The 27,009-nt window shown below is 34.5% G+C and overlaps 1 long non-coding RNA gene across 3 annotated transcripts in view; it reads right to left on the bottom strand.

Annotated features, from left to right (window-relative positions):
- The window catches only part of LOC134166803 (uncharacterized), a 704,714-nt gene that overhangs the window by 140,496 nt on the left and 537,209 nt on the right, over window positions 1-27,009 (bottom strand). Inside the window, exon 4 of one of the 3 annotated variants that reach the window (XR_009966025.1) lies at window positions 23,301-24,176. The exons of the other annotated variants lie outside the window; for them this stretch is intronic. This is a non-coding gene — a long non-coding RNA (uncharacterized LOC134166803). Of the gene's footprint in view, window positions 1-23,300; window positions 24,177-27,009 lie in introns of those variants that run through there. 3 annotated transcript variants of the gene reach the window in all.

Here is a 27,009-nt window from a genome sequence, read left to right as displayed (position 1 = left end):
TTCTTTTCTTGAGAATTTAATGACTGTACTATTACTCTTGTTTCAATTTTAACTATATCAATAATTAGAAAAATAACCAAACAAATTAAATATTTATGTAAACACATTAAATTAAATATAAAATGTCAAAAAGCAAATAAAATTACAGCTAAATCTCTATCTTTGATTATGGATAACCTCCCAGATATTTTTCTTATGATTTCTTGATTTGGATAAGACAAAAATATCAGGTACTGTATTTAAATGTTAATGTTTTATAGAAAAGGAAGATAATTAAAAAAAAATGCAATAACCAATAAAACTTTCAAAGGGCCATGCTTAATGCATCCAATTGTCACAAAGGCCTCTAACAGCATTTTAGTACACATCAAAATAAATGCTATAGAGATCCTTAAAGTACTGATGCTCAAAGCTGACGTTCAACTTACTGTAAAAAATTGGGTACATCAAATATATATTGTTAAAAAGAAAAAAGAGAAAGAATAAAAAAAGGCAAACTTTTAAGTGTTTCAGAATCCTTGAAAAGGGCAGCGCTGCAATCTTGAAATTATATATTCTGTCAGATTTCTTTAAAGGTGGAAAGTGTAACAGCTTGGTTCTGTGGCACTGCAAAGTACAAATACAGTTAAGATTGCAATATTACAAATAATTATTTTGTTTACATAGGAAAATTAAGAAATTATTACTGCCAAAAGCAATAGAGAGTAACTTATGGAGACTGAATTGTGGAGACCATATATTACTTATAAATGAAAAATATTTATATTTGGGGAAAACTCAGAGATTCCTATATATAGGTTTGTCCTCTCTCCATCATCCAACCCCTAACAATAATAATAACAATTTCAAAGGAAAATACAGCTACTAGCCTATTTTTTTATTCATTTGAAATATTATTGTTGCTAACTAGCACATACAATTCAAATAAAATTACATGTCTGGGACTATAATGCAGCAGTTACCAGTGCAACAGCAGGCAATGCAAAACAAACAGAACTTTTAGAAAGGTAGTTTCCTTTTTTCCTGTTTTGTGAAGAATCCATGAAATTACTATGAAAAGATATTAGAAAGACAGGAGGTGAGATGTTGAATTCCAGATGGAAATGCACAAGAAAATATTTGAAAGTGCTCAGCACTGACGTACAACAATCTAGAAATGGATTAACTCACTGAGAGCATATGGGCAGAAAATAACATGAGTTCTGTACGCCAACATGAATGTATTTGGGTGAGGAAAGAAACAGAAGGGGTAAGAACTACTGGAAATAACTCTGACAGAGAGGTTTATAAAGCAAAAAAATAACAAAAGCTCATTATCATACAAGTGAAGCCAGTAAGATTTTGAAATCCCTACAGAGGCTGTGCTTGCACTCCACAAGACCTTAGGAAATTTCCTGCAGCAGACAGGGTCTTTACTAGTAATGATTAAAAGTCTTACAATGATCCTTGATTAACAAAATAGCTAGCAGGAATTTAGAAGGCTGAAATTTAAATACTGTAATAGTTAATGTTTAGACAACTGGTCTTCTGTGTGGAATTCAGACCCCCTGATGAGAAATAAAGGCTCCTAATACAGGATGTGGGGAGTTTGGTGCTTCAAAACAAGGCATAAGACAATTCAAAGACTGAGCTGAGGGTCACTTAGGGAAAACCCAATCTGTGTGCAGGTATCTATGGTTAGATAATGGCAAACTGCCAAAACAGGCTGTTTGAAACTTCTCTTAGAGGCCTAAAATCTCAGAGCATAGGAATATAATGAGGTACCTTCTTCAACTTGGGGTCTTAACTCTGAGAACATCTTTAGAACTTGAGGCTCTATGCCTTTTTTATTTCCCCCCACTCCCCCAAATTGAGGAAAAGGACAGCCCTTTCTTTCTCCTTGCGGTGCTGTTTCTGGAAGATGCACTCCCCTTATATTTAATGTATGTTCTGGGAAGAAAACAGTGTCTGTTTCTTCAGAGGAATTGCCCTGGGGAGAGGGAGGAAACAGGGAATATAAAGGTGCTGACATGTAGCACTTTTATGTAGTTATTGTAGTAGAAAAAAAGACTGCTGAAAGCCAAGGCATTTTTTGTTCCTGACCTACTGTTTGTTTTGGGCTTTTTTTCAAGCTACAAATTTAAACTTGTTAGGGTTTTTTTGCCCATTTTGCTGGCTCAAGTAACCTTGAATTCTGTTACCCACAGTCCATAATTTTAGGAGGAGATGAGTTTCTAACCGCACCTCTCAATGCAGAAATAGCATGTAGCATCTAGTGTCTATAGCATTCTTTAAGAAGGCACATGTAGCCCTAGAAGCTTTGCTGGATTGATTGCCTTCTTGGAGTTGGAGAAAACAACAGGCTCTCTAAAAATGCCTAGGAATGAGCTAGACACAAAGTTACTCAGTTTCTCAGAACAAGGTGTTATTTCATGCAAATGAATATGAACTTTAAACTTTACGTCAAAACCTACTGTATTTGTAATGTGCCTCCAGAGTTAAGTAGTAACTAAAAAGAGACCTTCAGAAATACATATTGGACACAAGAGCTTAATTTTTTTCTAAGGAACATTTTGGGTCCCTTTTTCTGGACCCCATTTTAATAGCTTAACATGCTTTCAATCAAGAAATATGCCTCAGGAAGTGTTAGGCAAAATTATCTGTTCACCTATTTTAACCTATGAACTATTCACCTATTAGCTCAGGCTCAGTTGAGCTTGCAAAGGTTTCTAAGGTATCAAAATTACCAGGTACTGTGCAGCAATAATCTAAAAAATTGTTGTATCATCTTATTTGTTTAGGAAAAAGATTCTTGAAGCATAAGCGGCATATTTATAAAAGCAAGGCTATCTGTGGCTTTCATTCTAGCTATCTAATATCTAAGGAATTTCAATAATAGAGTTAAGCTCATTTTATACTAACTGTATAACTTGGACATTAATTTGGATCTCTCCCCTTTGCTCAAACATCTATTTTTCAGAGGCCTTTTAGGAAAATTCTTTCAGATTTCCATTCCTCTGCTTTATTTGTATAAAATTGGATAACAGTTTTATTGTACTCAAAGGATGATGTAAAAAGCTAACATAAAAGCACAAGTTACTTATTATCAGTCATTGGAAGCCTTGTGGGTTTTTAATCCACAAAGTGGCAGCATGTTGTCCAGAATCTTGCTTTATTCGGTGTCTCCCATGCATATCAATTAACAGTTCACTGTTAACAAAAGTGTGAAAACACACAAAGCATAAGATAATTTCAGGTGACAGATTTCTCGCTTGAGGACTGTGCATGAAAAATTTAACAATTCTTAGGTAAGCATTTATCCTAAAAAGCACTTTCTTCTGTAAAGGCTATGCCTTGACAGGAATTTTAGGTCCATACCATGCTTGCATTTTGTAACTTTTATCGTTTTACAATATTTGATAACACCCATCAATCTTATTTGCACCTAAACTTTGATAGAAGTTCAACCTTTTTGTTATTTATATAATTAATATGTTACTTTTGTGTTATTTAGAGCAAAGAGGTAAGGAATCTATTACAGATATGTTGCTGTTAGAGAAATGGCATTTATTTTTATTTTTCTATGAGATTTTCTTAGTGCGGCTTTTTTTCAACTGCAGATACATTTTTTTATTAGACATATGTGAATTGCATCAAAAAACCACTTTTTACTATTACTTATCCTGGGTCTCCTTAAACACATTACAAAATGTTCCATGTTTTAAATTCTTTCTCTTATGGGTTAAGTATTTCCTTTACTTACCTCACCCCCAAATTTCTAATTCTCATTAGAATATTGTAAAAAATGCATATGCAGTTAAGAAGACTAAACTATTATTCATATGTTCTTTGTAATTTTAACAAGATTATTTATTCCACTTCTGAAAATACCAGCTGACTGTTTTCACAGGGGATGCCATTCTATTTCAAATTTAATTTTGAGGTCAAACTGCAGTTGCAAAATCCAATCCTTTAAATATATATTTGCAAGGACATACATAGACCATAGGGAGTGAAAGGAGCCTTAGTTTTTCAAGTGGCTTTAGTGAGTACAGGCAGCATATGCCTGGAATGTTTCTTTCTGCCAATTAGTTATCCATGCAAGGACCCTCCTCATGTCATGGCTGCTTAATTTCCCTAAAAGGCTTTGACAAGTTTTTGTTGAAAGCCTTTTGAAAATCCATATATGCATTATCAAGCAGATGAGGCTTACCCAATCAAAAGACATCCACATACTTTGATTATTTTTTTTTTCATTCACATTTAATAAAAAAGGGAAAAATTAGACTTGTCTAACAAAAAAGTCTATTCAGCAAAAAAATTACCATATTTTGTAGTAATGATCCATAAAACATCTGGTTTCTATTTACAGTTATCATATTTCACAAAAAAGTATTTGGTTTCACTGTCAGCTCTAATAGAGGTGTGAATTTAAGAATGATACACTAGTCGTCTTCTAAAAGTGACTATAAATAGTTTCTAACTGCTAACTTCAGTGTAGTGGGGGAAATCTCATCATCATTTTGGTTAGGGAAGAATAAGCTTTTAGTATGCAAATTCATGAGAAAAACGTTTTGAAGAAATGCATCAAGTTAGAGATGTAAATGAGGCCTAAAATGTCTCATTAGGTTTTGAATTGCCCTTTTCTTTTGTTGCAATTTTTTTCTTTTAGTTTTCTAAGCATTATAAATCTTGTGGGCTTTGGGGGTAATTTTCTTGCTTGACTAAACCAGCAAGGGCTTTTCCAATAATGAATTAGCAAATGCTTCTCCAAACTCAATCCTGCATGAAAATATATAGTGGGTGGAATAGAACTATACAGTTTCATTTACCAAATAGTTTGTGGTTTTGTCCCCTAATATTTTTTGATATTATTTCTAATGACTCCAGCAAATTCTGTAATACATTTGGTTTGATTAATAATTCATGTTTAAATTGAAACCCAATATCTGAAGCTTAATACAACCACATACACATACAATTTATCTTTACTGAGAAAGAGACATTTTAAAATTTTTGGTGTGAGACTTCTATATTACAAAATAGTTCTTTAGTAAGAAAACCATTTAGACTACTATTCTAAACATATATCCTTGCAAAATCAGCTAAGTAGCTCTTTCAATTCACTGATAATGTCATATGTGATACATAACCCTTTTCTCTGGTTTTTAAAGCAAAATAGTTCTGATGGCTCTAATAATTTGTAGCATTGTCTCATATTGCTAGGTGCATATATATACATACACACACACATATGTGCATTTGCACTCAAGAACGCATGCATGTGTAACACATAACAGAAAACTTATCTTTCCAAAAATATTTAACCCGTGCCCATCATCTGCTTAAATAAAATCAGTCTATGGTGGATTCAGATCATACAGATGTTTAATGTAAACATTATTCTTTATTTAGATAGCAGTGCTCCTCTATTTAGTAGACAGGTTGGATTTTGGTGCAAGCTTGTTTTGTTGTTTGGTGGTTTTTTTTCCTTTAAAGGTACTAATCCTGTTTTTTTCAGCAAGCGGAAACTTTCTTGTTGACATATGATACTCAGTGGATTTAAGTTTCTTTCCTTTTTAGTTCTTCCTTTCACGCTTAGCAAATAACTTTGAGCCTTAAATGAAAAATAGATATGAAAGACTGCAGTAACTTCTATGACTCTGTCCAAGTGATAAGAAATTGATTCTTTTTTCTTTACCTAATTGCCCACTTCCAAGGAAAATTCTTCTTCCCATGAAATCTTTGCCTGGGGACCATGCTATAGTAGGAATCGAAAAGATGTGTGTACTTCTAAAACGGCTATATTGAGAAGGCTATATTTCTTGACGGGAAAATCCTATGATGGTGTAAAATTTTGCAGTTTACTGACTGAGATCTGCTGTATTACCCTCAGTTACTCCTTCCAGAGGACCTGTGTTTGTTGCCTGGGTTTAATGGAATATGAAGTTTTAAGGATATAAATTAATCTCTTAATGGTCTTGGAGTTAGAGTTGCTAATCTAGAAACAATCAATACACACTTTCCCAGCTGGGAGGAGAAGATGTAATAAGATGATAGCCCTGCAATGTCTAGCATTTACTTTTGTTCATAATCATATTGTAATGCAGAGATATTAAAAGAATAGAGGAAATCTTGTCAGGTATGTTTTAAAATGTTCATTTGAAGACATTTAAAAGCTATTTAAAAACAAATCATACATATTTTTGCCCTGGACTTATATTTTTCCAAAAGAATACTTGCAGCTTTCTTGAACAGGATAAAGACTTAAAGCCTATGATTCCAAAGCCAGAATTCACAATATGGTATGTCACCACAATGTATAGACAAAGGTCTGGAGGCTGCTCAAGTAAAGGTGACAATCTGAAGGAGACAGGTATTATTCTGACAAACACTAATTGCGTACACTAAAGTGGTAGCTGTTCCTCCAGCCATATGCAAAATCTTTTCCTTTGCTTTTTCCCATTTCTCATTCAGTGCCTATGCTTAGTATGTGCCGGAAAGACACCCACTCCTGTAATCAAAAGAAAATATTTTTTACTGCCATTGAAGTCTACATACCTCAAAACCAGAAATAGGGCAGGATAGGACAGAAGAAGAAAAAGTGAGATCATGTTTACTGTGTCAAGGTTAATGATGACAACTTGAATTCTGGGGTTAGTTATAAAATACTCTCAGCTGTAGATCCTTATCACTAGAATTTATGCTGCTCGTACTTTCACCAGAGGCCAAATACTGGGAATTTCAGGTTGCATTAGGCATTTTCTTCTTCCATCTTTTTTTTTTTTTTGAGTAAAAAAAAACAAACTAGGTAGCCATTTCATATTGGGGTAAGAAAGATTTCAGGACTCCTGTTATTTTTGACCAAAAGCATTTTTTTGTAGAGACAATTCATATATAGCGATAAATTTAGAAGTGGAGTGCTCTGTGAATATGTAGGAAATGAATCACAGTAATCACAGAGAATCTAGTAAGGATGCTCTATATTGGATAATAAGAAAGACAGATACATATGAAGGATCCTTCAGACTGATACATTAATTATACTAAATATTCCTTGATGCCTGCTGTTTCAGTATCGCTACAGAAGCACGTGAAACAGCTCGTAACAATCACACTTCACAGTCTTTGTTCTTGATACTGCCAAGGTCTGCCATGTTAAGTCATGTTTTTAACTTGTCACAAGAAATCTACTTGCAGGAAACCTCAGACTCACATGGTTATAAGAATTGCTGCCTGACTGTTTCCAATCCATTTCTTCTACATCCTTATTAGTATCCATCATTTTCAAGCAATAAGTAGAAAGGTCAGAATGTATTTCTCTCTCAGTCAGAAATTCATCATACCTTACTCTTCTAACAAAATCAAATAATATTGAACACTTTCACTCCCCTCATCTGCATGTCTTTCAAATTACTTTCATATCCTCATCTAAGGCATATTGATAGTGTCCATCATCATGTCTTAACCGCCAAAAGTTCTATGATTTTCCTTATTTTTAAAAATTGAACTTCAGAAAACTTAATGGGTTGGTTATAATTTACACCAATGCAGTTCTAGTAATTATTTTAAAAAATAATGTAGATATGAACCAGTATTTGCAGCTACAGTGATTATTTTTGCACACTGATTTGTTTTGATGCGGACCGAATATATGAATGTCACCGAAGGGATTTTATTCCAGTATCGCAATATACTCTCATAAGGAAGTGTTACACAATTTACAGTAACTTTCCCACTTGTATTTAACTAACAGCTACATAAAAATACTCCACTCTACTGAAGTGAAAAAAAAAAAAATTTACAGTAGTCACTGAAGATTCTGCATAAACTTACATAGTCAAGGTTCTGTTCTGATTATTTCATACTGATCTCACTTACCTAAACTGCTATCTTCAGTCTACCAAAATGAGCACAGCAGGACTGCTGAAGAAATATATACATTATATATATGTATATCTCTATCTGTGCCAGTAGACCAGACCTAAGAGTATAGCTGAGCAAATTTCTCTTCTTTATAAATTTTGAGAAAGATGCATTATCACTAATATTGTAAGGAAACACTCTTCTTGGTATTTTTATAGTAAACTAGCCAGTAATTCTTATACCTATTTAAAAAAAAAAAAATCAGTCTAAGTGTCAGGATCACTAAATAGCTTTTTTTTTAAATGCCCTACACAAATGCCCTACACAAATGGCTCAGTGCCTTTTAAGATAAGTACTCCAACTGAAATTACTGATATCATTAGGAATGTGCTATTTAGTAGCTTAAAGAAGGCACAGATAGCAACCGGAGGAAGTATGTGGTCAGATATGAGGTAACTGTGGTGGAGGATTATGGTGAGCAAGTTTTGATTTAGTAATATACAGGTCAATCAGCATGGATTTTCTTCCTATGCACTCTGTGGATTTTATTCTTTGAACTCTTAGCTTTAATTATTGTAAGGACAAATGTTAGTCAAAAAAGGTATCAACTAAAAGGGGAGAAAAACCCAATGAATTTTCTTAAATGAAAATGTTCTCGTAAAACATGAGAAATGCTTGACGTATTTGAAAAAAACAAACCAACCAACCAAACAAAAAATCTCAAACAAACCAACCAAACCCAATTTGAATGCTTTAAGGACCTAGTAGCTACAAGAAGTTGGATTTATTCCCATTTGTCCTCCCCTCTGACTTTTTCTCAGTAGCAGTACATTACCTATGCTCCAAAACCCGGCAGGAGCTCTAAGTTCAACTACAATTTTGCCCCTCACAACATGACAGAAATGCTACCTGAACCACATCCATAACATCTCACATAAGGTCAAGGATATTCACACATAACAAGCTTTCTTGGAAGGGCTAGTTTGATGTTGTCTAATGTACCTGCTCAAAACAGCGAGTTTGAAACAAGATATCAAACTGATCACTAAGTCAGTAGAAGCTGGACCTTGTAAAGGAAAAGCACAGTCTCCCAGGAAAAGAGTTTGACTGTTGCATTCATAAGCACCCTTTTGCAGGCTACAGTCAGTCAAGAACTTGTCACTAGCTGTAAATGTAGCATGCTTTTACTGACACAGTCTCTAGCTGGGAAAAAAAATATACTGATAACCATTCTCAAAGGATGAGATGTTTAAAAATATTTATAAAAGTAAATAAACAATACTTCTAGTTTTCTGATGTAAAGTGCCAAGTGTTTCAAAAGGGACTGCAGCTTCAGACCATATCACCCGTTTATTTTTCGAACACTTTGACAGACTTCAAAACCTAGTGATAAAACTGATATCAAACTTCATCACAAACAATAGCATCCAAAGTCACAACAGAGGAAGTAATAACATAGTGGGGTACAGATTTTAGATTAAATAAAAAAAAATAAAAAAGAAAAAATAAAAGAAAAAATAAAAGAAAAAAAAAAAGAGATATTCTGGTCTCCTTAACTAACCAGATGGGAGATCTGCACAACTATTTGGGAAAATGAACTGTTTTTCAGGTGAATTTAGACAGTCAGAGCCAAGACAGCTATTCATAAAATCACACCTAAATCCTTAGCTAAGAGACAGCAAGCACCTACAATTCTGCTACCCTGTGTGTCCTTAGATACTCCTAGCTTACTAGAGTGGAGCATTTTGAAGGACACTACTGTCAAGTGAGGATCCTAGTGCCATGGAAAGGAGCCCTGGTTGCCTGAGCTTCCTCCACAAAATGGTTATGCTTTTTGCATATAAAACAAAGGAGAAAGGAGAAAGAACTATGTAAAAAAGGGATTTCAGTGTTTTCCCCATAACTATTCCTGAACATTGCTGTAGAGCCAGCACAGCAGTGGACTCAGGAGATTAGGGTTTTGTTCCAATTTCTTTAGAACTGGCTATCAAGCTATTGCTCTGATCCTGCTTTCTTCACGTTTTTTTTCTTTCTTATTATGGGAAATTCTTACTTTTTTAAGTCTGACATACAGTTTTATGTTTCCCCTTGAGATAAGCTATCATATATAATAAAAGTACTGTCAGAAAAGCAGCAGAATATGAAGATTTGCACACAAGAATGGCAATCCTTTCTGTTTCCAAAAAAATAATTTTACATGCTTGGCAATCCTGGTAACTCTGCAAAATGGTTTCCTTGCATTTGGGAGAAGTAGAGTTTCATCTTTAGCAAGCAGAAGAACTGTTTAAATCCTTTACTCTGCAAGTTTGATAGTTTAAACTAATTTGAAGAAAAAAAACCCAATCTTCTCCCCTCTCCCCCAACCCAAACCATCCTATTTGTTTTATACTGGTCATAGGTTTGTTATAATCAAAAAAGATTTTTCTGTCCAGGAAAAGGTCCTCATTTTCAACATCACCTCAGAAGGCTTTAGAAATTTAGGGCAATGGAGGGAGTGAAATATTTTGATGATTATTCATTGTTTCAATATTGATGGTTAGGCTGAAATCCAAAGTGAGTCTTCTCAGTAGCATGAGAACACAAGCTTCACAGGTATCAGGACTTAAGAAGCTTTTACTCTTCTAACAGACTCAACAATAGGAGTTCCTTTTTACGGAAACAGTGCTCTTAATGGAGGTCCTAGTTTGACTAATGTTATACCAGTATACCAATTATTTATATGGATTTAAGTTTAAACACAAGAGTGAAAACTGAAAAACTTCACTGGAACTTCCTTACAGGATCCCAAATGGAATTCAAATATAAATATTGTTATGGCAACAACTAAGTGTTACAGCTTTCAACTGTACATAAACTTGATGGACAGGCTGAAGAATAAGAGAATTTCTTACCAAAACCTGAATTAATTCACCGCCTTACAGGTCTTAAGTGTAACTTAAGTGTTTATGATGGTACCACTGTGATGGGCAATATCCTTTTTGCAGCTCTTCATCTACATTACAGCACCTAATATGAATGTAACACTGGTGTATTACATATGTTACAGGCATATCTAATATTACTTATACATATATTACACAATATTACTTATACATATGCACTGATTGTATAGCTTCATTGAAATCAACATAAAATTAACCCCAGGATACAGCAGTATGGCATAACCACTGATACAACTAAATGTTGAGAATCATTATAGCACATATCAGTATACTTTTCCAAAAGTGTCTCTGTAGTTTACAACTTTATTATTATTTTGTTGGTTTTAGTAGAAGATGGAGTCTAGTTCTAACTCTGATAAACCAGTTTAAGTTTACATATTTATAGCAAATTATGCTCTTCATTTGACCTTATAGTCGGTACTTTGGATGTGACTACAAGCCCAGGGAAGACACTTTCTTTAACGTATCCCTATAGTCTATAGGAATGTCCAATGTACTTGTTTCCCAAATGAAAAGGCTTATATTCTATTTGCAGGAAAGCAGGTAGGTTGAAAAAATATTATCTTAAGAATTTACTTCCAAGAGGAGACAAAACTGTTCAGTTAAACTAGGCTCAAGTGACATCTGATAAAGGTTTGTGAGGTGATTTCAAGGTACATGACAAAAGACTGATCTCACTAAAATACAAGTTTCCTTTTGACTCTCTATCTCATCAGCTCACTAACAGCTAGTAAAAGAGGAATTTTGTAGAATATTTTATTATACTTTTTATTATAGAAGCTTTTGAATTTAAAAGCCGAACAATACAGTTTAAAGGTCAGCTAAATTTCACAAATTTTCACCATGATGGAATTTCACTTATATCATTGAATTTTGCAAACTAGTTTGTTAACTTCTGATCAAAGCAAAAACAAGGATAAAGAATTGCTAAAATTATGTTGTGAATTTATTTTTAGCTATATTTCAATTTATGATTTATGATATGCTTTTAAGAGTAGAAGGAAATCTTCAGTCATGTATGTTATAAAATTTGAGATCACACTCAACCTTAGTTTACAAAGAAAATATTTTTTATGAGGTTAATGTAGACTTCCAAATATAATCTTTTTGATAGACTGTTATGATAATAATCACTATTATCTTTAGTATTTTTCTGGTGATAGGTTGGAGACAATTGCCATTAAAAACCATAGAGTTCATATTAAATGTTAAAAAAAAAATAGAAATTTTCTAACAGCACTGTCATACTGACAAACCTGGGACTGTTACATAAATAAAGAGTCAAGCCAAACAGATCATAGAACTATACAGCATTCTTTATCAAAAACTAAATCTTCAAAGCCTGTACAGGATGACTGCAAATTTATCCCAAAGAAGCATGGATTAACATCTATCACCTACATTAGTTTGGAAAATTACAGTACATATTTTCTTCCTCAGGTGGTAACCCCTACCACATTGTGCAAGTAAAGGAAAATTATCACAAAATCATAAACATTTATAAACTTTCAGTAAATCATTATTTATGCTACACCAAGGAGTATGGCAACAGAAATACTATAACTAAGATTAATTTTAGGCATATGAGGTAGAACTATGTCTTCAATCTACAATAATTGCATTTACAGATTAGTTGATTTGATATAACATTTTTAACAACATTTTTGAGGCTTATGAATTGCAAAAGCAACAACCTTCTGGGTATTTTGATCACTAGCACATGCATGTAACACACTTTGTGTTCAAGGGGAACCTTTATCCGGGATGCAAAGCTATTGCTGAATTATAATCATCTTCAAAAAGATTGCTAGCCTGTGGGTATTAAGCTTTGCACTCACCGAGCTCAACCAAAAAGATTTATGCAATCTACTCTGGGACATGACACTTATTCATACAGTAGATATGATAAGTGCATTCTGAGACCTTGACGTTTATTCTCATCAGAAGTTTTGCATTTAAGGACTCAACCAGTAGACCTTTTTAGTGCTGATCAAAAGCGCTTCATTATGAGCTCAAGCACAAACACTGTACAAGCAGATAATAAAAAAGGGAAAGGGGAAAGGGAAAGGGAAGTGAAAAACCTTGTACTTCTAAAAATAAAAGTTAATCTTGAAAGCCAAAAAACAATCTCTGATGTTTTAGGTAGCAGTCAAGATTTTATTTGCTTTTGTTTATCTGGAAATAGTTTGTCAGATACGTTTGCTTTCCAGTCTCAGGCTATATAAATGATAGAAAACACCTGAATAAAAGACAATAAACTATACTTTTCATAACTTTGGGGCATCCATTCAACCAGAAAGCTTATTTAGAACAAATCAGTATTGTTCAAGCAAAATGAAGACAATATCCAGACAAAACAGACAATATCCACTGCTCTCCCCTCATCAACCAAGCCAGTCACTTAATCGTAAAGTTACCAGGTTGGTAATACCTGACTTCCCCTTTTGAATTAATGCTGACTTGCAATGGCATCAGTCACCTTCATAAGCTTTAATGGATCCATTCCATCACAGTCCATGAACGTATGTATGTCCAGTTTGCTTAAATATTCCCTGACCTGATCCTCTTTCATCAATGTTGTGTTTCCCTTACTCCAGATTTACCCTCTGGTTTCTGGTGGGGATTTCTGAAGGCTGTTTTTATTAGTAAAGACTCAGGCAAAGGAGTCATTCAGTACCTCAGCCTTTTCCATATTCAGTGCCTCTGCCCCATTCATCAGCAGGCTTGTGTTTTCTATAGTCTTCCTTTTGCTGCTTGTGTATCTATAGAAGCCCTTCTCATTGCATTTGACAGCCCTCACGAGATTCAACTCCAGCATGAAGAATAGCCAGGATGTTTCAGGTTTCATAAATTTAAACATCATAGGTATATCTATCTAGTCCAGAATTACAGACTTTTTTTTCTTGTGGTCACATGAAACAAGAAATAATCTGTAGAAATGTGGGCTGCTCTGATAGATCCAACTTACACAGCTGATCATATGTGCAAGTTCCCCTGTGAGCACTTTTTAGACAGATCTGAAAAATCTGTCTGAAAAGAAAAATAAATCTATTGCTAAGGTATGAAATGTATCATGGGAAGTTTTCACTGCTCTGAGCCATAAACTCAGGATGCTGATTTATTTTAAGTGAAGTTTTGAGTTTTTCCACTACCTATTAAACTGCAATTTTTCCCAGAGCAAAAGTCATTTCTCACCCCTATCTTCATGAATTCATGTTGCTTTTTATGAGAGAAGAGAATCTGTGAGCAATATCAGCTAATTTTTAGAGATGGAGAATACAATTTTTATGGTAAGTATAGCAGAGTCTGCTAAGAGTGTAGGGATTCAAAGCAACTACAAAATCTCAACCTCATTTTACAGCATAAGACAGTAGCCACAAAGTTGGCTCAATACTCTAATTCAGTCTTTGAGTTTAAACATTCATTATTTCTGTCAAATGCTTATTTTGAAAGATACTTTTCCCTTTCTTTGATCTACAGTGCTTGCATTCTGTGCTTTATTCCTTTAATGTTTGGTGAAGAACGATAATTGTTATTGCAGTATAGAGGATAGCCATTTGAAAGAAATAAATTTTGTTGAATAACCTCTTAAATTAGTCCTATATAGTAATACCTACTGATTTATATTACATATTTGCATTTCTTCAAAAAAGGTTGGTATAGGTTAACAAAACAACTCAGCAGCTGTTCTGTAATACCTTATTTTACATTTAAATCTGACAATCTGGCTGGTTTTGAGCTTTATTTGGAGTTATTTTGGGAACAAAAAAACTGTATGTTTTTTAGTGGCCAAAATTACCATTTTCTCACCATGGTAATGTGTTGTATACCAATATCAGTTACAAATTCCATTTACATACAACACTTTTTCTGAGAGTTGAATGTTTACAATGATAACCAATTATCTCCTTTACCTTTATTCTTGACATGTATCAGGTGTATGATGTGACAATTGCTTAATATGTAGCAATTCCTTCAGAGACAGATTCTGAGATTACAGAATAGAAACCAACAGTCATTTGCCATTACATTGAAAAGGGATGCCTAAGTTTTGAAAGTGATGTTGAAATTCTACATATATTGGGTTTTTAAAATCAGGAAAGCTGCAGAAGCCCCTAGAAGGCATCACAAGCAAAAATTCAGATGAATGTAAAAGAAAAGAAATCAGAAATAAAAAATGAGAGCAAGAAGGACAGCCCCACAAAGAACTATTAAAAGATCCACATAAAAATTCCTAAATAAACAAAAAACCTCAAAGAACTGAAGAAGGGAAAATAAATTTTAAAAAAGTCTAAACAAACAACCTAAAAATGGAAAGGAAAAAGCTCCACCAAAAGGCAGAAAATGTGAAAAAACCCTATCACTGCTGATCTACGCTATCAGAAAAAAAAAAGAAAAACTTTCTCTGTCAAAACCTGCAAACCCACGTTATTTTGCATGCTGTTCAAAACACGTGAAGTGAAAATACCACCCCTTTAACTGCTGAAGTCTCTCCTTCCTATGCTCTTAGAGTGTATTTCTGTTTGCCAACTAAATAGACAATCTCCTCTTACATTAATTTTAGTCATACCTTGTGAATTAAATGCAAATTTGAGCTGTGTGTGTTCTGGCATTGCACGTTGCACGTTTGTGCAAATGCACTCAAGAACTGCATCTCTTAATTTCCTGAAAGAGACTGTATTGCACAAAGAGGAAAAACATGCATTTGCTGCTGCTATGGCATTTGCAGTTGATGACTTCTTCTATTTGATTATTTGATTAAATTATCTTGTTTGTGACAACAGAGTACATGTTGATTAGTATATATTAGGGGTGAATGATTTACAGGTTAGATATAAGATGCCTTTTTGCCAATCATCATTTTGAAGACATGGTAATTTATAGAGGTAAGGAAAACAAGATCTGCAGGATAAGCACTTTTGTTTAATTCAATTTAGTGAGATTATGACTCCAAAAGAGCCACTGAACCAGCTGAACAACTCGAAGTCATTAAAAATGGGAGCTCTGTTCCTCTATTCCACCTGCTGTCATTACTATGTCAGCATTGCACCACTCTGAAGGCAAGTGAAACTCACTAAAATGGCAGTAAAACTTAACCTGGATAATTTTCTGCCTTTTTAAAGTGTTCAGTGGCTCAGACAAGGATTATAGAAATACTAAAGCTAATGAAAGGGCACAGAACTGCAGTCTGGAAGCTGGAAAAGAAAAAAATAACTGAGGTAAAGGAGGAGGAAGAGGCAAATGATCCCTCTTCTCTTTCCTGTGAGACAGAACCTGTAGCTGGGCAAAAGTGCAGGCACCTGAATCACAAGCACCCTTCTTAAGTTTTGGCAAGCACCTATTTATTTAACTTCTGTAATGAAGTCTTAATTATATTTAAGCAATATTAGCTTTTGAAACAAATCCACTATTGGAATAACCACATTTTACTAGCTGTAGGGTACTAAGAAAGTCTCTAGGGAAAAATCTGTTATTTGATGAAATTCATGCAAGATCTATCCCCAAAATGTCATATACTAAATCTGGAACCTCATATTGACAGGTCCAACGTAAACAATTTGAAATCAGTCATCCCTTAGTGTGGCTGAACACAGCCTGAAGAACTTCAACAGCTGTTCACATGAACATAAACCCCCTTGTGGCGGACTGAAGGACATGGATGCAGTGCATGGTCTGACTAAGTCATTTATTCCTTTTTTTCTTGTCCTTTTTATAGTTACTGTCTAGGATCTTGACTATGCAGTCATACAGGATATTTACGTACTCGGCAATCTCACCTCCTCAAGAACATGCAAACATTGTTCCAGTGATCTGGAACAGAAAGTCATCAGTTTTGCCCCAGTGTTCTGGGAACAGATCAAGTCAGCACAATCATAGAATCATAGAATAGTTAAGGTTGGAAAGGACCTTAAGATCATCTAGTTCAAACACCACTGCCATGGGCAGGGACACCTCACATTAAACCATGTCACCCAAGGCTCTGTCCAACCTGGCCTTGAACACCACCAGGGATGCAGTATTCACAACTTCCCTGGCCAATCCATTCCAGTGCCTCACCACCCTTACAGTAAAGAACTTCCTCCTTATATCCAATCTAAACTTCCCTTGTTTAAGTTTTAACCTGCTACCCCTTGTCACACTCTTTCTCACATGCTCCTGCACACACTCCTTTTGCACACACAGCTGTGAACCTTTGAATTACTGATAGTGGCTGGCCAAGAACCAGTTATTCTTATTATCTGCAATCTTGCTTGCTTTTAGAGAGGCCTGAGAGAGACACGGCTGCATGTCCTACACATCCTTGGCTCTGAAGCATCCCCACACCCCCTAACTTACTTTTTCTAAAAATAACTTTGTTGCTCATTGGTTTATGGCAGTTGGGGAAAAAAAAGGATTATTTTAAATTGAGAACAGGTCACAGCCAAGAATGTAACAACTTTTCTTGAATTACAACTTCCTGTAGGTCCTCAAAAGTAAACACAACACAGCAGACTTTGAACTCTGTCTTGCAGAGAGAGACAGAAAGTGAGCACAACTTAACCAATATGGTTTAAGGGAAGACACACCAAAGACAAGGCAGAGGGGAGAATGAACACATTTGGGCGCAGATACTGTATAGAAAACACGCTTGTCTGTTTTGCACTGCAATAGTGAATTGGTTTACAATTCTCTCTTGAGATAAAAGTTCCATGGGGAGTTGTGGAGAGTGTAGTCTAATTTATTCTAATGATTAGAATAGTCAATTAAGTGCCTACATTTACACAGGAAGGACTTTTCACATCTGGTCATTTTCTTAACAAAGACTCTCTAAACACTGGATGACTGCATTTGGGAAATGTGAGTAGCCATTATTCCTTTAATGACTAGGAAATGCCATACAAGTATTGCTATCATACATCCTTCAAAATTAAATCTTGCTTTTAGGATCTTATGATTTTTACAAAATCCTAGTGTTTTGTGCCAGATTTTGTAAACTAGGTAGTTTAAATGTATTCTTTTTCACTAACTGCTAGTTGTAGTCTGTTGAAACAAGAAAATCTATTTATGAAGGGAGAAAAACAAAACAAAATGCAGATTTTTCATCCAAAAGTCCTGCAACTGATCTGTTTTAAAGATTTGTTCATGTTTTTCTCTAAGTTTTAACTGAAAGATAACTTTGAGAATACAAATGTCTTTTAATGGTGTTCATCACAACGTTGAAGAAAATACAAAAAATATAGCATTATTGACAAAATTAAAATGGCAATGTGAAGAATTTGATACTGAATTTGAAAAACTGAGGAAGAGCTACATGTTTGTGTTACGCTTTAAGGGTGGGATACTTAAAGATAATTTCATATCAATAAGGTGCTGTCACTGATATTGACAGGCAGCTGACCTATAACCTATCATTGCAACTGAGCAGATTCACCCAAATAAAACTAGAAACTCTTTACAGTATATCTCTTGCACGCATATGAGCTGCAATATTTAAAGTAGTCATTCCAAAAAACCTGTGAGCCTTCAACAGCTTTATACTTCACATGTACCAGCATTAAACAACTAAGAACACCTTTCAGCTGGCAGAAATCACATCTAGTCAAAACTATTTTCAGAAATTCTAAATATTACTGATTGACAGTTTACAATTTACAGGCTCTGATTTGGGCACTTTCAAGACTGCGCAGTTGCTTTCCTGAGCACTTCTTCCATTAGTTCCTGAATCTTGTTATTGTGCTGCTGCTGTAAGAGGAACCTGTGTTCTATGTACAGTAGAGCAGATCCTTCTGCCTCATCAATCTCAAAAAATAGATCCTGACAGGTAGGGGATATGTAGGTGTTATACAGCAGTCTTCCCCTCATCCTCCTTCCCATGCCACTTGCTCTCCCACTTTTTCTGGTGATGTCTTGTCATTTCATGTCATATTCTTCTTCCTCCTGTAGCTTTCAACATAACGTGTGCATCTGTCTGTGATGTTTCCCCTGCTCGTTCCTTTGCTTTGTTCTTATTGTACCTCACTATTGATATCTACTTCATTGTATCTTCATAGTGTGAGTAAAATCAGTAGATGCATATATACATAATTATTTCAGTGAAACATGCTATTAGAAATGGCAAGATATGTTTCAGTTCTCTTATTACCTGCTTTGGTGTTTCTTCATAGAACTACCCTGCTGTCTTTCCAGATATTATGTATTGTCCAATCCCTTAGTGTGTTACAATGCCAGTATAATAAAACATATTACATCAGAAAAATAGAAACCAAATGCAAGATTTAACTAGGATTAACACATTAATGACAAAGCACTCACAATTGCAAATGCCAAAAATTAAGACTAACCTATAAATATTTATTCAGGCATGTACACTACCGATAGAACCAAATACATTTTAAATTATATGATCATTTGCAATTTGGATAACTACGTCTTTCAGAGAATAGACAGCCATCCATTAAACCCCTTTATCTTTCTCAAGTATTTATACCTGTCCCCTGATTCAAACTGGCTGGAATAGACAACTTGTGACTGAACAATTTACAAGTGCTGTAAGTTACAAGGAAATGAAACTAAAGCATTTGGAGGCAATTAACCGTAAATCTATGTGGTCTATCTATAATTAAAACTTCATCTTAACAGTAACAAAAATGTGAATCCGTACAACAGATTCTCACCGTGTTTCTCTTCTATATAAGTCTTCAAAACAGTCCCCTTTACAATGAAAACAGAAATGTGGGAAATTAATTGACTAAGGCTGCAGAATGAAGTATGTATATTTTCTAAATGTTAAGAAAACCCGTTTCCTTTGCACACCTCCTTGGTCTCTGTTGCAGAATACATTCCTCCAATGACAGGCATGTAGTTCTGTCAAATTAAAGAGATGTATATATTTTGTTTGTGAAAAAATAAAGAAGACTGAGAGCTCATTTTAAGACTGAATCTCAAATTGCAAATCCAAAAGTATTTGGTCAGTACTGAAAAAAGCTGCAAGGTCAACATCTTCTTTTAGTATCATATCAAGTACAAATAAATGGTAATTTTCAGCTGACATAAATATATAAATGTGGATTATTTCACTAAAATATACCATATGGAAAAGCTACTTAATTCTGGAAGGTAGCAGTCCAAAACTTTAAAAAATATTTTGAATGCATAACATAAATAAGGTATTTAAAAAATAATTCTTTTAAATGTCATTAAAATATTCTTATTCTACATGTGAAATAATAACCGCTGTAGAAGCAACAATAATTTTAAACCTAAACATGCCTATTACGAATGCACTCAGCCTTCATAAAAGAAAAATTAGTCTTTGGAAAATAGATTTTACTCATTAGTGAAATTTCACTCATTAAAACTTACTCTGCAAAGCAATGATAAATCAGCAAGTTGGTTTTTCTTAATGAGACTTTTAACTGAACTAAAATATTGCAGAGCAACACCATTACATATTGCATAATGGAAGTAGGCAGGAATTGAAATTTTTTAAAACATAATACAATGATACAATTTCTTTTCTTTTTTAATTTCAGCACTTCTTATTTGCAACATTATTCAACTATATTAGCAGTAATCTAATTTATTTTTAATCGGTCAGGTTCTGGATTGTCAGACAATTTTAACTCCCTGAAGCCAATGGCATGCTCCAGGTATTCCTATACAGAAATGGATTTGTTACACATTTCTTCATCACTATTATAATTGTTTATATGCAACTGTATTAATAATAAATAAAAAAACATAGAAAGATGACTGCTTTCATTTCCACCTAAATATGTCCAAACATTTTTGTATCTGCTTTTTAATTAAAACATTACCAGAACAAAAATTCATGGTAGTAATTTTATCAGGTGTCTTGGACATTGCTGAAAAATGTATTCTACCCCATAGGCATAATGGAAACAAGAACAGCAGCTTATGATGATTATGATGTTCTTCCTAATCATAAAGCAGGCAAAATCTTGCTTTAAGGACCTTATTCTCTGGCCTCACTTCTGTACCTTACTCTGTGCTGGCAGACCAACTTGAAATTTCAAAGAAATTAAAGTTAGAAAAGAGAAACAGATAAGCAAAGTGTATTTACATAAGACCACATTCTTTGACAAAAGCCAACTTTTGTATCAAATAAGGTACAAAAGAGTGTATTCCAAAAGATATGAAAGGGAACCAGGCTCCATTCAGACACACAAAGAGCAAGGGGAGCACAATGAAAGCAAAGAGGAAATAGGGAAAGTAACTCACTAAATGCAGGCACGATTTGTGAAAGACAGCTTTTGTTTCAGTCTGGACTGAAAATTGTAATGGAAAATGGATTTTAATAATGGTAAGCAAATAAGGAAAAGAGTAATGCAAAAGCCTTCGGAAGGACAGTACATTAAATACTATTTAGACAAATGTATTTAAAAATAGCAGACCAAATAAATTCAGCCTATTGTGCTAAAAAGGATCAGCATCAGCAGTATCCAAATGTTTAGCAGTTGCATGAAGTATTGGAAGAGTACATAGTAAATTAAGCTGGGAAAAGGGTCTTAGGAATTTGCTTCCAAGGCTTTGGAAATTGCTGGAAAAATTAAACCTTTTTTTAAGATTAAACTAGACAAAAGTGAAAATACTAAGTTATTTTGGTTTATATAATACAAATCATGCAATACTAACTCCATTTCTTTCTCAAGTAAATTTTTAGAAAAATAAACTTATAAGGACTTGGAATCTGACTTTTGTCATCTCTAAAATGACAACACATTAAGCTTGAGCAAAGCGAAGAAGCTTAGACACCTCAATTGGGATAAGGGTGGAAACTTGTGCATTGTAGTAAAAAACTAAAATAGTTAAAATGTCCTCAGATATGGAGAACATTATACTTAAAAGTACCCAAATGCTAAGCAAATATCTGGTGTAGTCTGTTTATCTATACAAACCTAAAACAGGTTCTTCTCCTGAAGACCTCTGTTCTTAATTTGTGACCTATCCCAACTAACTGCAAATTTAGGTCATTCTTTAAAGATCTGAAACCAGTGGACTGGTCACAACAGAGAATATTAAAAAAAAATATGACAATCACTCTTAAGGGGTGTCACAAGGGATATAGATAACCAGTGCGTCCACCTGTTCACTGTTCCCCACACTCCTTCCTCGCATCTCCTAAAGACAGGCTGGTGGACTAATCAAGATCTGATAATCCTGGTATTTGATTTAGAGCCTAAAAACTAAACCTCAAGTCTGCTTTTCCTTAGTCCTGTTCCTACCACCAAAGCTATCTACATGAGGGGAGTGGAATGACGGATGGGGCCAGAAAGTGAAGACAGACACAGGAGAAAACATGATTCTGTAGGTTACAAGTTAGCACTGACTTCTGCAGAAGCAAGGAAGAAGAACATAAAATTCATGCTCTGTGCTGTAGGTTCCCAAGTCCTTGGTTGTATTCAGCACCTTTCATTATGTGCCAGTTAATGATAAACAGATATTATATTTACTGCATCCACCAGGAAGAAACTGTTGCAAGTTTTTGATTGATTAGTAGCATCAGATAACAATGTAAGCTATTTTTACTTACTTCTTTCAACTTTCACCATCTTGATTTTGACAATGCCCTTGTTCCTCACTTAAATCACAACAGTTCAATTATAATAAAAAGCCAGTGTGTAGACTAAACCATAATCAGCACAGGGGCACGTCTCTACTGTAAACAAAGAAGCATTTTGGAATAACATGTATTTTTAGAAGTCATGTGCTTTGTAAAAAGCACCTCAGGAGGTGTAATATAAATCCACACTGCGCAAAGTGTGCTTTCTACAGGGCTAGAGAAGTCCTGTCTGAATGACATTACTTTCTTTCCCTTATGAATAATCAAGGAATATTTCTACAGGCAAAATAGGCAACCTCTTTAGAGAACAGAAGACAAAACAGTAAACCAAAGCAAGGAGAGCTCATGTGCTCTATGCACTAGTCTCTTAGCAGTGTTTCCAGTCCTTTGCCTCTCCGTTTATTTATTCATATGAAACAATTTTTCCTAGCAGCAAGTACTCCAGTCTAGAGCAAATCTCCATAACTTTCTATTCCTTTCATGTTTTCCAGCAAGACTCCTAAAAATATCTATATATCAGTAAATTTCATGTTTACATTAGTATGTAGTCTGCTGTGCATCAGATGTTATCCCTACTTGCAAAAAGTGGAGGAAATCAGTTCAATACTATTTGAATACCATTAGATGAATTTATTTGGAAAATGGTTTAGGCTTTATTTTGACTTGATGACATGTTCTTAGACAGATTTTCATTCCTTAAAATATTTATTTCCCAGGATGCGACATTAGGTTAAGCTGAATCTATGCACTGGAATCTGCCAATTGTAATGTACTGAGGAGCACTTAATTCTGGTCTCTCTGCTTTCCTTTTCACTAGTCATGCATCTATTCATTTAGGATGATAGATGATATCCTGCTGTAGTTTCTATCGCTTTTTGGCTAAAACCTTGTTTTTGTTATCAGCTGTTACGGATTCCACAAAAAAACAAAACAAAACAACTGAATTGGATCTTATGAGTGGCTGAAGCAAAAGCAGTTCTGAGAGGAAATTAAAGAAATCCAGTGGAAGACTGGTAAGAGCTTTATATGGTGACCTTTTTGGTAGTAAAGACAGATCTCAAGGTGGGGTGTCAGAATCTTGATGCTACCAAGTACCCAGACTTTGTTCAGTGGCAGAAAAGGAAAACAAGGCATTTACAAATGACTGTAGCTGGCTGATAACAAATGGATTATTTTGAAACACTACTTCTCCTTACTTAAGTCAATCATACTTTTACACATACAGCTGGTTTTGGGTCTTTGCAATGGAAATATTTTGACACTGTATATAAAAAACTAATTTCAGATACTTCTAAATAAAAGAAACTAATAACCAGGAAATGAAAAGGGAGGTACTGTAATGTGGGAAAGAATTAGATTGCATTTGTGTACAGGAAAGCTCAAATGGTTCAGTGAAACCTAGTAAACTTCATTTTACATAAGCACATTTTAGTCTTTTGCTATTTTGTTAGTCTCCAATTGTGTCAATGCACAAGGTAGCAGACACCTCCAGCTGTGTATTTTGTAGTGAATTTCAATTTAAAGCGAGTATGAAGCATTCCTCCATACCAATTAATACAATGCTAACACACTTGAGAAGACTTCATTTCCCTTCTGATGCTCTTCTTGATGTTTCTCTGCACTTCCTGGTGTATAAATTCTGTCTCACCAAATATTGCAGTTGAAATACAGACCTGAAGTGACTCCTTCACCCCTCTCCTCAGCCTCTTCCTTCTTATAAGCATTTTTGTAAGGTTACCTCATAATGGGTAATTCATATTCAAACCCCATTCAGTCAGCTTCAATAAGAAAAAAATACCACCGACCAGTGCAAGGATTTGTTTTTACTGTTGGAAAATGTAACTGTGATCACTAACTTAGTATATAAAATAACTGGGAGGATTGGGGAAGGTGGAAACATCATTGTCTTGCTGTTTGCCAGAGCACATAAATGCTAAGAGTCCTTTTTGTATGCTACCATGTACTGAGAAAAGACAAAAGATTAGAATTCTTGGAGGACCATTTGTTAAGTTCTCTTCCCTCTTACCTGGAAAAATAAATTGTCTGCTTAGTACTCAAAGCCTAAAATTCAGGACCTGATAAAACGGCCAATGTAAAGTCTAAATAGAGGCCACATGGCAAGCTTGTGATTGATCTTGCTGGTGCTGAGAGACAGGTCCCTTGTTGCTTTCAGCTTACGACTGAAACAATGTAAACATAACTTCCCATGTTAGTACTCATTTCATTACTGTACAGCCATGAATATGTGTTTCCTGCTTCAGATTCAGATCTGAATAAAACTGATTGATATAGAAATCAAATTGCAAGTTTTCTTATAATGCTTCCTTGCAAAGAAAAGTATATATGATGTATTGCAACAGAGAAAAATGAGGATCCTTCAAATATCATATTCTGAAGCAGAAGAGGTGTATTACTAAAGTCAGAGAGGTACAGCATATGTGTGCTTTTGTTATTCATAAAACAAACAAACCAAACCAAAACATAAAAGAACCCAAACAATACTTCACAGAGAATAAAATAATATTCCTGTGAAATAAAATTGTTACCTTAGGCCTTGATCCTGACTAAATTGTCAGGCAATAATCCCACTGATAGCAAATAAGCAAGCAAACTAGTGCAAAAGGGACTATTTCACATACATTACCTTGTGTATAATGTGCTTAAATTGCTAATACATTTGCTCCTATTATGCTTTTAGACTTACAAAAAACAATTGTTCAAAACAACACAGTGAAAATAACTTCTTGATTACTTTTTATAGAGCAAGTTTCATGTGGCTTATCAAACTGGTATGAAACTCCTAGTATAAATAACTTTTATAAATGTCATTGAAATGTCTTAGATAAATACAGTGACACTGTAGACTTCAGTGATTTCAAAAGGATTCAGTCATTCCAAGGCCATCTTCTCACTACAACATGATGCATGATATTTCTGAAGCAGCAGAAAAAAAGGAAAGTATTGCCTGAGGAAGTAAAACTGAGTCACTTTGCACACAGGTATGCTAGTTTATGACTGTCAGGTGGAAACTCTTCAGGATTAATGCTTTATAATTCTTATATGGCCGATGCTTTAGAACTTCAAAGTGTAGTAGAACATTTCAAATTTTCTTCAGCCCATGAGGAAAAACCTTTTCATTGAAAGCTGCTGTCAACTGGAATCTTGAATTTAATACCATACAACTGCCACACGTTTTATGAAGATTAAAATTATGCACAATGTGTGCAGTTGTCCTGGTAATGCAGGTTTGTTCAGTACAAAATTGCCTTGTCTTAGTGCTGAAAATTATTCAGTTATTCCTCACATCTTTTAGTATTTCATTAGAAAACTTTTCTAAACTGTTCTTAGTTTAAAATCAGGATCTACTCATGCATAATTATGCCTTCTTTCACCAATAAACAGAAATATCTGGTTGATTGAAAAGATAAGTAATCAGACAGCATTATGAAGAAAATTACAGGAAAATCAATATATGGTTCCTAAGGAAGAGACCTAAGCAGTTTAAATTTGAATTCTAATAGTGGCAAGTCATGAATATAGAATCTGCCTCTGTAAAAAATATTCTGTTTGCTATAAAACCATCCCTGGTTATCTAATACTTCAAGATACACTGTATTAGCACCCTCTCTGAATCTGTGTGAAGCTGGCCCCCTTTGGCAACTAAAAGAGCTCTTTGAACCATAGAACAGATGTAATGAAAATTGGTTCCATTAAATGCAGCTGGCAAATTACAAACTGAAAAATTAATGCACCATACCAAGACTCTGGGGGCCAGAATGAATCAAGGTGTGGTTGCCAGATGCAAACAGTTCTTTCTGCTCCCCTTTTGCTTCAAAATAAAAAGTACAGTAGCTTATATATGTGCACTAAACCAGTAACTGTAACTGTAATTACAACACAAACACTAAAAGTAAGACAAAAAAACAGTAAGATCAAAAGTAACCTCCACTGTTGCACTCTAAACGTGCGCGTAAAAGCATGGAAAATATTTAGGGCATACGATCTTACATGGGCAAATTAATGGAAGAAAAATTGATGAAGGGCTAGTAAAGTCAAGCACACAACTTCTAACTCACGATTTCCCTAAGCTGCAGACTTCTGGGAGCTGAGAAATAGTTCTGTTCTTTTACCTTTTCCAGCTATCCATGAATGAGTAAAATTAGAACAAGATGCTTGCCTGGTAGATTCCATGAAAAGATTATCCTGCCTTTGTTCAAAACCTGAATGGACATGAAAGAAAGGGTGAGTGTTCTTAGTTGTTGCTGCTTTTGCAAAACACATAAAATAAATCCTTCTTTTAAAAATAGAAAAATTTGTAGGCTGCCTAAACACTTTATTCGTTGTGTCTGAATATGTTCAAATGGACTTATGATACATCCTGAGAAGCCAGTGGTACACAAATAGCAACAGAAGGGACTCAAGAAAGAAAAAAATTAACATAATGTACATGCACGTCATACAGCAGTATAAGGTCTACAGAACTGGTTGTAATAATCTGAAGCATTTGTCAATCTACAAGCACTGGCATTTCCTATCTCTACTGTGTTCTAGGATTATTGCTGAATTTCAAGGCTGTTTTTAATGAATGAAGTTTAAATATTTTTAAATGGTATTTCATTGCAGTCAGCACATCTGGATGTACATGTTTGTCAGATACTG

Source organism: Pezoporus occidentalis, unplaced genomic scaffold, assembly GCF_034315485.1.
Source record: "Pezoporus occidentalis ecotype Australia unplaced genomic scaffold, CSIRO_AGI_Poc_V1 ctg1, whole genome shotgun sequence".
Taxonomy (NCBI): domain Eukaryota; kingdom Metazoa; phylum Chordata; class Aves; order Psittaciformes; family Psittacidae; genus Pezoporus; species Pezoporus occidentalis.
The sequence above is the reverse complement of the archived record's forward strand: the minus strand, read 5'-3'. Positions and strand labels throughout refer to the sequence as shown.